Source organism: Rutilus rutilus (assembly GCF_951802725.1).
Source record: "Rutilus rutilus genome assembly, chromosome: 24".
NCBI classification, from domain to species: Eukaryota; Metazoa; Chordata; class Actinopteri; order Cypriniformes; family Leuciscidae; genus Rutilus; species Rutilus rutilus.
The window spans coordinates 24,400,688-24,415,211 of record NC_140228.1 but is presented as its reverse complement, the minus strand read 5'-3'; positions in this window follow the sequence as shown (position 1 = coordinate 24,415,211).

The window sequence follows — 14,524 nt, the reverse complement described above, 5'->3', positions numbered from 1 at the left end:
GGAGGCATTTTTCTGACGGAGCCGGCGGATGGGTTGGCAGCCGGTGCAGGAGCTGGTGGTGGAGGCGGGGGTGGAGGTGGTGGTGGAGCTCCACCTGCAGATGCAAAGTTTTGGGGACCAGGAGGAGGAGGAGGTGGAAGGGAGGTAATGGGGTCTGGAGGTGGTGGGGGGAGCGAGTCTTTTAAGCTGGACTGTGATGTTGTTTTCTTCTGGAAACAAACTTTTTTGCATTATTTTCCAGTTATCTCTTTAAAGCTGCTTTGAAACAATCTGTATAAAAAGCGCTTTATAAATGAATGTGACTTGACTAATTGGTTAGGTGCGATAGTTCTAAATAATAATTATCCTACTGTAAACAACAACAATAAAAACTTTATATAGTATAAACATTATTACACTACATCATTGGCTATATATATAGCCAATGATGTAGTGTAATAATTTGTATATAAAGTTTTTATTGTTGTTGTTTATATATATATATATATATATATTGTTGTTGTTATATAGTAATTTGCCAATAGTTGTCACTACAGTTGTTATTCATTCTTCTTCGTTGTTTTTCCTGCTTTGTTGGATATAATAAAAAGCACGTGAATATTCAATAGGTTATGGGCCCAGATCTTTGCTAAAGCAAAGCACTGTTTATTGAAAAGCTGAGTGGGCCAGAGAACAGGGCAACGTGGAAATTTCAAATGGAACATTTGATGAAAGCTGAAGGACTATGGGGCATGGTGATGGAGACTGACAACATGGCAGAAGGAGCAAATGCACAGGCAAGAGCAGAATTTGAAAAACGGAAAGAAAAAGCGTTTTCTGTGTTGGTGCTGAATGTGAGTACGCCCCAGTTGTACCTGATAATAAGCTGTAAGACCCCTAAGGAAGCGTGGGACACGCTAAAAGGACATTTTGAGAGAGACACTCTTGCAAACAAGCTGTTTCTGAAGAAAAAATACTTCAGATGTGAAAGGAAGGAAGGAGGAAACATAACTGAACATTTTGAAACGAATGAAGCAGTTAACTGACCAGCTAGGGGCAATAGGTGCGGTGATTGAAGACAGACATCCCAAGTCTCCCGGAAGTTCCGGGAGTCTCCCGCATGTTGATAGCGGCTCCCTGATGCCCGCAAATTAGTTAAAATCTCTCTGAATCTAGAGTGAGCGAGCAAGAGCGCGCATATGTAGCGCGCGCACGGAAGAGAGCGAGAGACCTTGCGTGTGTGTGCTAGTGTGCGTGTGTGTGCTAGTGTGCATGTGTGCCTCACGAAGCGCATGTAAGGACCCAACCAATCAATTGTCAGTGCGGGCGGGCTTTAATCTATACTCCCGAACCGAATTAATCAGAACCGAACCGATGAATGGTGACCTTCCTGCAGAGAAAGAAGTTCCCTTCTGTGAAGCATGTGTGGAAGGCAAGCTGTCTAGGAAGCCACATACCTGTAAGCCAGTGGGAGAGATCCGTTCCAAATGTAAACTAGAGTTGGTTCATAGTGACGTCTGTGGTCCCATGCAGACTGAATCGGTAGATGGATCCAAGTACTTTGTGACTTTTATTGATGACTATTCTAGATTTTGCAAGGTATACTTTATGAAACAGAAGAGTGAAGTTCTTTGCAAATTCAAGGAATTTGAGAAAATATTATCCAATGAGTGTGGACAGAAAATAGCAAGACTAAGAGCGGATAATGGTGGGGAATACACATCCAAAGAATTTCAAGAGTACTTGAAGGCTCAAGGTATCCACCATGAGACAACTGTACCTCACACACCTCAGCAAAATGGTGTCGCAGAAAGAAAAAATAGGACATTAATTGAAGCAGTGAGAACCATGCTCTCTCACGCTAAATTACCAAAGTCGTACTGGGCAGAGGCTGTAGCGACCGCAGCTTACATACAGAACAGACTCCACACATCTGTACTGAAACAAGTGACGCCCTACCAGAGATGGTGCGACAAACAGCTAAATGTGAGTCACATGAAAGTGTTTGGTTGTGTAGCTTATGCACATGTCCCAGACACTGAAAGAGGCAATGAAGAGTCCTAATGCAAAGGAATGGCAGGAGGCAGCTGACTTGGAATATGAATCACTGCTGGAAAATAAGACGTGGGATTTAGTGAAATTACCAAAGGATCGGAAGGCCATAGGATCGAGATGGGTGTTTAAAGTCAAGCATCATAGTGACGGACGAGTGGAGAGATACAAGTGCAGACTTGTTGCTAAGGGTTACTCACAGAAGTATGGTGCCGACTACGATGAAACTTTTTCACCCGTGGTACGTTTTAGCTCAATTCGTACGTTGCTGTCCTTCGCCGTCCAGAATAACATGCATGTGCATTAGATGGATGTGGTTGCATTTCTAAATGGACACATGGATGAGGAAATATATATGGAGCAACCAGAGGGATACATCAGACCAGGGGAGGAAAGTTTGGTGTGCAAGCTGAAGAAGTCAATATATGGACTGAAGCAGTCCCCTCACTGCTGGAGTAAAACTTTCACAGAGTTCATGAAGAACATTGGCTTCAAACAGAGTACATCAGACCCGTGTGTGTTCGTGAGATCTCGACAGGAGCTGGAGATATTAGCTGTGTATGTTGATGATCTAATTCTGATCACAGAGTCGATGGAAAGCATGGAAGAGCTGAAACTCGCTCTTAAGAAGCGCTACAAGATGAAGGACATGAGAGAACTGTCCTATATCTTGGAGATCTCTGTCATCCAAGACAAAGAAAAAAACTATGTGTTCCTTCATCAGAAGCATTACATTGAAGCCATTCTTCAAAAATATGGAATGCATGAGGCAAATCCTGTTGCAACTCCAGCTGATGTAAATGTAAAGCTAAAAAGGAACGATGGTGTCAGCAAGCCTGTGAACCCAGTACTTACCAGTCTATGGTAGGTAGCCTACTGTATGCTGCGATGGCCATACGACCTGACATAGGACAAGCAGTGAGCGTTGTGTCAAAGTTCAATGCCAATCCAAGTGTTGCACATCTGACTGCGGGGAAGATAATTCTACAGTACTTGAAGGGAACACTGAAACTCACTCTCAAGTATGAGCGGTCAGAGTCTGGAACTTTGGTCGGTTTCTCAGATGCTGACTGGGCTGGAGACCAGGACGAACGTCGCTCTACAACCGGTAATGTGTTCTTACTGGGTGGAGGAGCGGTGAGTTGGCTCAGCAAGACACAGTCAACTGTTGCTCTTTCAACAGCAGAGGCTGAGTATGTTGCACTTAGCCAAGCAGCTCAGGAATGTGCTTGGCTAAGACGACTACTAAGTGATCTTGGAATGGATGCTACTCCTGTGGTAATCCTGGAGGACAACCAAGGACCTATTGCAATCGCAAAGAATCCCAAGCACATTGACATTTGCTATACCATTACATTCGTGAATGTGTGCAGAATGGACAAATACAACTGCAATACTGTCCCACAGCTGACATGAAGGCAGATATCTTGACCAAACCATTGGTGAGACAGAAGTTTGAGTATCTTAGTGAGACTGGACTCTGTTTCATTTAATTCTTAGTCTGATTTTAAATGGCTAAACTGTGTTTAGTGTTAAATATGTTATTGGTGTAAAACAATTAACATGGAAAAAAGACTAAGACATTTTTTTTTTGTGTGTTAATATAATTTACTAAGAAATGGCTTAGTCCTATTGTAAAATTAAGTGGGAGTGTTGTTATATAGTAATTTGCCAATAGGTGTCACTGTTGTATTGCCATCTAGTGTGTCACTACAGTTGTTATTCATTCTTCTTCGTTGTTTTTCCTGCTTTGTTGGATATAATAAAAAGCATGTGAATCATCAATATATATACATAAATGAAATGAGTACTTATACTTTTACTGGAGATTCCGTATTCTTATATATACATCAATAAAAAGGAGTAGGCCTACTTATACTTTTACTGGAGAAAACTACTGGATTCTGTCTTCTTTCTGAACCAGCAGACATCTCTCACAGCTAAAAACAGAAACCACCTCCAAAGTCCATTATCTGTTCATCGAACAGCAGTCCAGGTGAAAGCTACAGGACATTATGAGGTACATAGTCGTTCTTTTTTATTCAACTAAATACATTTAGCAATATATAGGCCAAAAAAAAAAGACTCACTATAGAATACACAGGAGGCCACAGAAGATCTAGCTGGATTAATGACAAGTATTCACAAGTAGGCGCTACAAAATTATTAATTAAACTCCCTTTTTTTTTTTACTTCTATACAACTATAGTTGTTTTTGCTTTTGTCAGAGATGTGTGGTGTTTTGCGTGTTATGTGCATGTTTTGTGGGTTTCTGTTTTAAAGGGCACCTATTATGACCCTTTTCACAAGATGTAAAATAAGTCTCTGATGTCCCCAGAGTATGTATGTGAAGTTTTAGCTCAAAATACCCAACAGATATTTTTTTTACAGCATGTTTAAATTGTCATTTTTGGGGCTCAGAAAAACGTGCTGTTTTAGTCTGTATCCCTTTACACTTATACTTTACACAAAGTATAAAGTTATACACAAAGTTATACTTTACAAGAATAACTCCATAATGTTAGGCCTGTCGCTCCAGAGAGTGTAGCAGCTAAGCTGGATCACGAACAGTTGGTGAGATCCATCCTCAAGTAACAACGAGAGTAAATGAAGACTGATTATGTTAATTCTTACATCCAAAAACAAAACACCTCAATCGCTTAGGAGACATTCTTGTCTACAGCTGCTCAAGCGTCGAAACAATGGAGGACTGTGTCCCACTCCCTCAGGGCAGGTCTATGCTCAAACTGCAGTGTCAATCAACAGTCGTGGGAGGGGCCTGTGCAATTCTACATCACATTGCATAGAATCTGAGAACAGCTAATTTTTTATCATTCTAGGGTGGTTTTGCTCACACACTGCCAACACACATTTATGTTCAAACACAATGTAAAAGTGAATTTTGCATAATAGGTGCCCTTTAAAGAAATGTAGCCGTAGTTTCAGAAATTGTGTTTAAACAATTTTGAAAAACTATAGTAAATACTAGTGATATATAATTTATATTATTATTATTACACACTTTAAAAGTACATAATGTCTCTTCACATATGTTTCAACTGCTTATGTTTACAGTCAGATAATGTAAGCCAAACATTTCAATAAATGTTAGCATGTTAGTTGCCAAAGATTGTTTTTTAAATATATATTATTAACATTTAGAAAATACAATTATTGTTTACACTGACAAACAAAATGTGTGATAACTGTAACAACAGGGGAATGTTTCTGAGATGAACATTAAAGATTTATTGACTGCTTATGATCTGTTAGTAATAAAGGTAAAGTAATAATGGGCACTGAACAAATCATAAAGAAGTACAACATGTAACCGTTGCTATGTTTATGCATATTGGAAAATAATTTATTCTTTTTCTTCAGTCTGAAAGTACAGCATGTATGCACATCTGATATGGCAACTATGTGGTCAGACAGGTTTTATAATGTCATGGGTGTTACAGACATGATCCCACCCATTCTGTAAATCACTATAAATATGAAGACGATAAACTACCACCAAAACAGCAAATCAAGAGAAAAGACAAGAGCAGACAACCAAAGGTAAACTGTTGAACAACTGCTGAAAATGGACATTCATTCTGGCATTTAAAACCTTACAGTAATAAATCATGCAAATAACAAAAAAAAAGTATATATTCATAATTTAAAATGTATTGCACATTTTAAAGTGCATAATGTTTCTGCATACAGTAAACATGTTTACCCTGCTTCTGTTATCAGGTAAGCCAAACATTTCCATTAAATATTTTATCATCACAGAAGTTGCAAAAAAATTTTTTTTGACTTTGTCAGGCTTCTGGTATTACAGTTATTTATTTTGATTATTTATAAAATTAAATTATTGATCTATACTTACTCATTTTGCGTATCAATTCCCAACTAATCTTATGTCTTTTATAGGTTTTATCACCTTCAGCTTCAGTGTTCCTCGTCATTATGTCTTTGTGAAAGAATCCAAGACTTGGGCAGAAGCTCAGAGATACTGTAGAGATAAATACACTGATTTGGCCACCATTGAAAATGATCAGCAAACAAACCAGTTAATCAACACATTCAAAGATGATTCCATTGATTTGGCCTGGATTGGACTCTATGATGATCTGAACAGTTGGAAATGGACTCTAGAGGACAGTGATTTCTTCAAAGTGGGAGAGAAAGACTTCAGGAACTGGTTTAAATTGGACCAAGTGAATTATGGAGGACAATACATGTAATGTGTTTATGAACAGTGGGACGTGGTATAAAACAGGCTGGTATATAGTGAATTACCATTTCTCTGCTATGACGGTGAGCAATTTCATTATATAGGACAATGTTATATATAGACCACGTTTAATCATTCTGAAATAACCAACCAGTCTCAACCACTGATGGTGAAAACTGCTGTTGGGCTTTTCAAGTAATTACAACAACATGCTTATGATACTAAAATATAATGTATTGTTACGGACCCTGGTCTAGGTCAGGGAAGTAACATAAACAACAACACAATGCTTCTCAGTTAGTCTTTTTATTTGACTTTTCTTGCTCTCTTGATTGTTTTTAGAATATGGTATCTCAGAGTTTACAAAGTGTCTTGAATAAATCAAACAAAGCAATATATGAAGCAAAATCTTCAGGGGTGAGCTGATGCCAAAATAACAAACAAACAGAAACTAACTTTACCACAAGAAAGCTAACTTCCCTATTGATCACAAATAAAAGAAACAAAATATACAAAAAAGTACCCGATCTCCTTAACTATCCAGTAAACAGGAGAAAAGTGAAGGCCTTTTGGCCTACAAAGAAAACGAGGCACTCACCCCCTACGGCTTCTCAAAGTCATGTACTGTAGCTGGTATGTAACAGATGTAATCAAAACCATTGAGGTTTCTAAAAACATATCACCAAGAATTAGGTGGCTAACAGCACTCTGTTAACTCTACACAGGAAGAGCACAGCAGACATTGTGTTACACTTTCACAGGTCAAACACACAGTACAACAAAGTGCAAGCAAAAAAAAACAGAGCTCCCTCCAGAGGAATTCCAGGGGATTTTATAGTCCAGGCCTCTTTCTCTGGTCCAACCACCAACGGCTTCTCAAGTCCAGGACCAATCCTAAAGGAGGAGAAGGAGACAGCAGGAACAACAACAACAACAAAAGCATCACAACCGTAACACCCCCACACTTAAAATTACAAATCATTATTTGTAATCACAAAACAATTCTTAATCCTCATGGTTACATGGTGCACGTGACAAGGCATCAGCAAGCACATTCTCACATGCCTTGTGCCGAATTTCCAAATTAAAACCTTGTATCAAAAGAGACCAGCGCATCAGTCTTTGATTTGAATTCGACATTCGAAACAGAAAAACCAGGGGATTATGATCCGTATACACCAGGATGGGTATTACAAGCATCAAGATAAATTTCGAAATGCTGGAGTGCAAGCAACAGCGCAAGAGCCTCTTTTTCGATTGTGCTATAATGTTGCTGCGATTTTGTAAATTTCCTTGAAAAATAAGATACTGGGTGATCAATTCCTGTATCATCCTCCTGAATAAGGACTGCTCCTGCTCCCACCTCACTCGCATCCACTTCCAATTTAAATGGTCGCGAGAAATCCGGAGCTGATAGAACTGGGGCACTACACAACAACGTTTTAACAGCATCAAATGCTGACTGACACTCTGAAGTCCACACGAAAACCTTAGATTGACTAAGTATGTTAGTAAGGGGTGATGCAACTTCAGCAAAGTTCTTGCAAAAAGCACGGTAATATCCCGTCATTCCCAAGAAACGACGCAACTCTCGTTTTGTTTTGGGAGCTGGAAAATCAATTATGCATTCAATTTTGACATTAACAGGACGCACCTGTCCTTGACCCACACTTTTCCCGAGATGTCACCACAGCTTTACCGAACTCTCATTTTGCAAGGTTCAATGTAAGAGATGCATCACTTAATCGATGAAAAACTGCATGTAGACTTGTTAGATGCTGTTCCCAGTCAGATGAATAAACGACAATGTCATCCAGGTATGCCTCACAATTTTCTACCCCAGCCACCACTATTCTCATTAGGCGTTGGAAAGTGGCGGGTGCATTTCGCATCCCGAAAGCCATCCTCTTGTACTGCAGGAAATGTGTCAGGCGTAACAAAGGCAGAGATTTCTGAAGCCCTGGCCATCAAAGGAACCTGCCAGTAACCTTTTAACAGGTCAAGCTTAGTTACAAACTTTGCAGCGCCAACCCGGTCAATACAATCATCCATCCTTGGTAAAGGACAGGAATCAGGTTTCGTGATGGAATTTACCTTGCGGTAATCTGTGCAGAATCGAAATTTCCCACCTGATTTAGGCACCAACAGACAGGGTGAGCTCCATGGACTGGAACTTGGCACAGCAAAACCATGTTCTAACAAGTATGCAGACTCTTCTTGCATAATTTCTCTCTTGATGAGGTTTACACGATAGGAATTTTGCTTGATAGGCGAGCTATCACCCACATCAATATCATGCTCCAATACTGTGGTTTGACTAGGCACATCGGAAAAAAGAGCAGGGAACTTTTCAATAAGCGTAACAACATCACTTTGACACGCTTCACTCAAGTAACACAAATGGGACTTTAAGTCTACTAAAAGCTTTGAATTGTCCAACAGAGCACATGATACCTCTCGCATTCTAAGCCCATCCTCCTCAGGACAATACACAGCTGCCATAGCAGCAGAGATGGAATCAGTGGCTTTTGGCACACTCTGAGCTACATCCTTCTGAATTACATCTCTCATAACATAGGCTTTAAGCATATTAATGTGACACACTCTGGTCTTTTGCTTTCTGTCAGGAGTATTAATGACATAATCTGTGTCACTTAATTTCTGCTTGATAGTATAGGGACCCGAGAACTTTGCCTGCAATGGGGACCCTGGAAGAGGAAGGAAGACAAGCACCAAATCACCTTCCTGAAAACTTCGATCAACACTCTTTTTATCAAAGCGGGTCTTCATTTTAATTTGAGTACGGCCCAACTCTGAAAGTGCCACTTCACGAGCTCGATGTAGGCGTTCTCTGAAGGAATTCACAAACTTGAGTACGCTCGTTTGGGGGGTGGTCTCTGCCAGCAACTGTTCACGAAACAGTTTTAACGGGCCCCGCACAGTGTGCCCGAACACTAATTCGGCAGGACTAAAACCTAAGGATTCCTGAACGGTCTCTCGTACAGCAAACATGACCAAGGGAACGCCCTCATCCCAATCTTTCCCAATTTCAAAACAGTACGTACGCAACATGCTTTTCAAGGTCTGATGAAAGCGTTCTAGTGCTCCCTGTGACTCTGGGTGATAGGCACTAGAAAGTTTAGAACCTGAGAAAACAGTTTGGAGGTAAAATTTGTACCTTGATCTGACTGTATAACTCTGGGAATACCAAATGTGGAAAAAAGATTTGACCAGTTCTTTAGTCACATTCTTAGCTCTAATGGTACGCATAGGAATCGCCTCGGGGTACCGAGTAGCAGCACACATTAGAGTCAGCAAATACTGATAACCAGACTTAGTCTTGTGTAATGGACCGACACAATCAATAATAATTCTCTCAAATGGATCCAACACAATTGGAATAGGATGAAGAGGAGCACTAGGAATTCCCTGATTAGGTTTACCAACTAGCTGGCACACATGACACGATCGACAGTACTCTGAAACCGCTTTTTTCAAGCCCGGCCAAAAAAAAAATAGCGAAGGATGCGACTGAAAGTCTTGTTTACTCCGAGATGACCAGAGAGAGCATGATCATGAGCTAAACACAAAATCTGTCCACGATAATTATGAGGGACCACTACTTGAAACACAGTCTTCCAGCTCAGATCCTTCTCTGATGGGGACCACTTAATCCTCCACATAAGCACTCCATCCTCCCAAACATAAGGCACATCTTTATCTACTACTTCATCTTTTTGTACAGCCTCAGCAAGACACTTGACTAGAGACGGGTCAGCTTTCTGTGCAGCTGCCAGCTGTTCTTTTCCAACCCCAAGCATAGACTCCAACTGGACTGCAACATCCTGGTCAGAAACACACATTAGGAGAAACATCCTGCATACATTCATTTCTATCAACTTTATCAGTCATAAATGTTTCAGACACATCTAAAACATCAAACTTTTTAGTCTGAGCACGGGTTACCGCACAGGCAGTAAAAACAGAAGGAAACTGTTGTTGACCCACATCAACCTCTTCACAAAGGCCAGATTTGTCTGGGTTTATCCACAACAATGGGCTGAGGAAACACCTTACCACCAGCAATATCATTGCCTAATATCAGACCGACTCCTATCGGAAGCTGAGCACGTACTCCCAAACTTACAACTCCTGTGAACAAATCAGATTGGAGGTAAACGGAGTGCAAAAGGGAACTTTAACACAGCCAAGCTCAATGCAACGGATTAACACGCTTGATCCGCAGTACAACTGTTCTGAGAAATCTAGTGCGCTTTCCACAATAAAAGATTGAACCGAACCAGTATCTCGCAAGATCGTAATCGGCTTCAAATTTCCCTGCTTTCCTGAGAGAGATACTGAACCATCCATAATAAATGGGCAGTATAAGTTTGTATGCAGATTACTAGAATTAAACACAGAGGGAGCAGTATGAACCAGAGCAACTCCCTTTGGTTTCTCAGGAGGTTTACTCTGATTCCAGCTAGAGCCCTGCACGGGCCTCAAATCTAGGCCCGAGCCCGGCCCTGGCCTGAGACGCTCAGGCCCTAGCCCGACCCGTGTCCGACAGCTCATCAGAATTATCAGCCCGAGTCCGAGCCCGGGGTTTTTTTAATTTTTTAATTTGTATTTTTTTTACACAGCGGCAGCCTGCCCTATTTGCAGCCATTAATATAGGTCCGTTTTGTTAGTTATGTTTCTTTTCATTTCTTTATTAATTTAATTTAGACAAATGTTTGGAGCCTTTTTTTTTTTTTTAATGACGACCAAGCAGCCGAGCCGACAGCGAGTAAAACGTGATCAGTTTAGCCTCTCAAATCAACGCTAATACTTTACTTGGCTACAATAAAATCCATAGATATAGCCTAAAACACTTAAAGCATATCACACAGACAGTAAGTTTAATAAACCACAGTGAGTAAAACAACATTTTTGAAATACTGAGGCAGGCTCAGGCTGCTCGCAAACGAAATGAGCAACAGCCTACAATCTAAACAAATTAAATTAAATTAAATTAATTAAAAACAAACTTGCCGGTTATCTTACCTCAAAAATGCACCACAGAACATATGGCCATTATTTTTTTCCAGTAGTTTCCAACAGTTAAACGAAAATAAAGTCCAATCAAACGAAAAACATCAGTAGCCTAGTTTCCAACAGTTAAACGAAAATAAAGCCCAATCAAGCGAAAAGTTAGAACCGTCTCTTAGAGAGCATCGTGGAAAAAGAATAGCATCCACAGGAGATTTTAACCCAGTCCTCCTCTCTTCTATCACTCTTCCCGCTGCGTTTTAAGTTGGCCATATCTGCGATTTTTCTCTTAATATTCTCCATTATTTGCACATGAGGTGAATCGTGGGTCGCGCTGATGGGAAACCTTCTGTGTGCGTGTGCGTGCGTGCGACTTCGATGTCAGTCATATGTCAGTGTAAGATTATGAAAGTTATGAGGTTATGAAATGTCTTTCTATGTTTGTTTTTCTATCGTCGACGTCAACTTCTCATATTTTTTTTAAATGTCTAAAAATATAAAAAGAAGGATAACCCAAAAAAAGCCCGAGGCCCGGCCCGCATGTGAACTATGACGTGAAAATTGGCCCGAAGCCCGGCCCTAGGAGCGTAAATAAGTCGGGGCCCGTCGGGCTCGGGCTGAAATGCAGGGCTCTAATTCCAGCGCTTACAATCCGCAATCAAATCTCCTGGCTCACGACAGAAAAAACACACACGCCTCTCTCCCTCACGAGCCACATTGGTATTACGAAACGCATTCGAAGCTGCTTCTCTATTCTCTTCTTTTCCTTTACCCTTAAAAAAAAACCTTGAGCTGTTTCTCACAGGAAACTCAACAGATGAACCGTGTTTCTCTCTACACACAGACGGAGTAAAAACAGTTTTGTGCGTGAGCACAAATTCATCTGCCAAAATGACAAGACCTTCTGCCATTAGTCACAGACAAGACCTTCTGTTCGTTCAGATATACAACAATGTTCTCTGAAACACAACTTTTAAAATCCTCTAACAACAAGAGTTCACGTAATTGCTCAAATGTTGTAACTCTGCTAGCTGCACACCATTTATCAAACAACACCGTTTTCTCACGAGCAAACTCGCCGAATGTTTGACTGGTAATTTTCTGATGGTTCCTGAATTTCTGGCGATAAGCTTCAGGTACTAATTCGTACGCTCTCAAAACAGCAGCTTTAACTGTATCGTAATTCAAACTTTGCTCAATAGGTAAAGCTGTACACACTTCCTGAGCTTTACCCACTAATTTACACTGCAATAGCAGCGACCACAACTCTTTTGGCCAATGTAATGTAGCTGCTATGCGTTCGAAAGCGACGAAATAGGAGTCTACCTCCGTCTCGAGGAGGTACCGAGGAGATGGTGGTCTAGACCTGGGCACAGGCACAGGCACATTAGGTGACAATCTAGCTTGCAATTCCAAACTGCATAATTTAAATTTATTATCAGCCTCTAACTCAAGAGTCAGAAAATGAAGAAGCTGCGCGTCATAATCCTGTTTCTTTAACTGCAGGTCCAACTCCTTCAGTTTAATAGCTAGCATAGGATCAAATCGAGAATGACTAGGATCTATGCTAGAAAAAGAAAAGGTATCTCCATCTACTGCTACTTCAGCACCCTTCCCAGTTACTCCTTCCACAGATTCATCTGGCAAAATTCTAGCCTCCACCAGTTTGCTATGCAATTCTTCTTTAACCAATCATTTTGGCCCCTCCCTATGAACAACAATATTAAAGAAATCTGCAATTTGTAACAAATCAGCCTTGTGACACTTATTAAATTCCTTCGTGGTAGGAGACAATGTAAACGACGTTAAATCAAATTCCATGCTTATACTCCTCAAATTCATCAAGCAACAAAGAAAAATTACCAGGCAACAAATGCTTGTATAACTAATATCAACTACCCTCATTGATATCCCAGATGAGCCCCCAATTTATGTTACGGACCCTGGTCTAGGTCAGGGAAGTAACAAACAACAACACAATGCTTCTCAGTTAGTCTTTTTATTTGACTTTTCTTGCTCTCTTGATTGTTTTCAGAATATGGTATCTCAGAGTTTACAAAGTGTCTTGAATAAATCAAATAAATCAAACAAAGCAATATATGAAGCAAAATCTTCAGGGGTGAGCTAATGCCAAAATAACAAACAAACAGAAACTAAAAGTGAAGGCCTTTTGGCCTACAAAGAAAACGAGGCACTCACCCCCTACGGCTTCTCAAAGTCATGTAGCTGGTATGTAACAGATGTAATCAAAAGCATTGAGGTTTCTAAAAACATATCACCAAGAATTAGGTGGCTAACAGCACTCTGTTAACTCTACACAGGAAGAGCACAGCAGACATTGTGTTACACTTTCACAGGTCAAACACACAGTACAACAAAGTGCAAGCAAAAAAAAAAACAGAGCTCTCTCCAGAGGAATTCCAGGGGATTTTATAGTCCAGGCCTCTTTCTCTGGTCCAACCACCAACGGCTTCTCATTAAGTCCAGGACCAATCCTAAAGGAGGAGAAGGAGACAGCAGGAACAACAACAAAAGCATCACAACCGTAACAGTATAATAAAAATGTTTTAGATATATATTTTTTTTACAGGAAGAATGAATGCTAGTGCAAAGTTATGTGCCTAGTTTTTATACAAAAACTGGCCTGAAGCTCAGAGTTACTGCAGAGAACATCACACAGACCTCGTCAGTATCAGGAATGAGACTGAAAACTACAGGGTTCAGTCATTAGTTCCATATGATTATTATTACTCTGTTTGGATTGGACTGTACAGAACCAGATCTTGGTCAGATCAGAGCAACTCTTCATTCAGTAACTGGAGGACAGGACAGCCAGATAGTCCTGGATCCTGCACTGTAGTCTCATTTAGTAACTCTGGAAAATGGACTGATGAATTCTGCTTTTCTAGATTTCCTTTCATCTGCTACAGTGGTATGTATACTTCTCTCAGCCTGGACTGTAATCAATTAAATTGCATTCATTACAATGATACAAGTCTTAGCTTATCCTTAGCTTCAGCAGTGAAAAGATGCCATGTAAATAAACTAAAATGTCATTTTTTTTACCAGCAACCATATCACCATATAGCCCAAAGCCCTATTTGGACACAATTAGTTTTACAAGGGTAGATGGAGTAACGTAATTTTACCACAGGATGTCTGTAATAATAATGGCCAATTTGCAAGGAATAAAAATTCTCAGTAAAAAGTGGGAGGGATATCCAATCCATCGACTTG